Raw genomic sequence first — 1,405 nt, 5'->3', positions numbered from 1 at the left:
TAGACTTCAGATAGTGAACTTTTCAGACAAGCAACAAAATAATTACGTTTAAATGCTTAACAAGTGGGCTGGGGATGTGGCTCAAGCGGTAGCGTGCTTGCCTGGCATGCACATGGCGCTGGGTTAGATCCTCAGCATCTATAAAAATAAAAAGTAAAGATGTTGTGCCCACCGAAAACTAAAAAATAAATATTAAAAATTCTTTCTCTCTCTCTCTCTAAAAAAAAAAAAAAAAAATGCTTAACAAGTAAAAGAGAAGCCTGAGGTTGAGGCTAAGTCTGATGGGGCTTCTTCAGTAGTGGCACATCATTGGAAATACCTCAGAGGACAACTCGGTGGCTTTGCTTCACTCACAGGACCATTTGTTAAGTTTGTGGGAAGGAACTACTAGACAGCTAACAGAAAGTATGAAAGATCTAATGAATATTTTTTTATATTAAGTATTGGCATATCCTATAGGTATGGAGTATCCTGAATGTGATGGCTTAGGAATTATAAAAGTGACCCAAAGTAAATTGCTTGAAGAAATTGGATTTCAAAGATCCTAGATGGGGAATTTTGAAGTTGTCATCAATATATTCATAATTCAAATGGAGATTTTTTTTTTTTTTTGGGTGGTAGTGGTGCCAGGGATTGAACCCAGGGCCTTGTGCATGCGAGCCAAGCACTCTACGAACTGAGCTATATCCTCAACCCTCAAATGAAGATTTTAAAAGTCCAAATAAAATAACCATAGGCTGATGGAACAACTGGATTAAGCATCAGCTCTTTTTAAAAAGGCTATCTTGAAGGTAAATCTTGAACTTCAGCTTTAGAGGAACTAAGGTTACTTCGTGGAGCAGTGAAGGAATTACAGCATGTGAAATTCCTTAAATGAAAATTTATTGACTTTAAATAATTTTGCCTAGTGTTATGCATTTAAATTTTAAAAAATCCTTTACGTTGTGGGGCTGGGGCTGTATCTCTAGTAGTAGAGCACTTACCTAGCACATGTGAAATACTGGGTTTGATTTTAAAATTTAAAAATATAAAAATAAATAAATAAACTAAATGTATTGTGTACAACTATAAAAATTTTTTAAAAACCCTTCATATTGTTCAATAAAGAAAGAGAAGCTTGAAAATTTGAGCAAGGAATAAGGGACTGATGAAAGGCCAAGTATATCTGAAGAAGAACAAATAGAATGTCTGTTTAGAAATTTAAACTATCAAAACTAAGTCTACCACTAGTTTATGGTGGCACATGTCTGTAATCCCAGTGGCTCAGGAGGCTGAGGCAGGAGAATCGAGAGTTCAAAGCCAGCCTCAGTGCTTCACATGGTGCTAAGCAGCTCAGCGAGACCCTGTCTCTAAATAAAATACAAAAAAAAAAAAAAAAAAGGTCTGGGGATGTGGCTCAGTGGTT

General features: G+C 36.0%; 1 non-coding gene across 1 annotated transcript; it reads left to right on the top strand.

Annotated features, from left to right (window-relative positions):
* The first annotated feature begins 265 nt into the window (after positions 1-265).
* On the top strand, positions 266-397 carry LOC113180096 (small nucleolar RNA SNORA18). Its single transcript, XR_003300421.1, has one exon. It is a non-coding gene; the product is annotated as a small nucleolar RNA SNORA18 (small nucleolar RNA).
* The last annotated feature ends 1,008 nt before the right edge of the window (positions 398-1,405 follow it).

This window comes from Urocitellus parryii, chromosome 6 (assembly GCF_045843805.1).
Source record: "Urocitellus parryii isolate mUroPar1 chromosome 6, mUroPar1.hap1, whole genome shotgun sequence".
NCBI lineage: Eukaryota > Metazoa > Chordata > Mammalia > Rodentia > Sciuridae > Urocitellus > Urocitellus parryii.
Note: the sequence above shows the minus strand (reverse complement) of the source record. Positions and strands in the feature narration are given on the sequence as shown.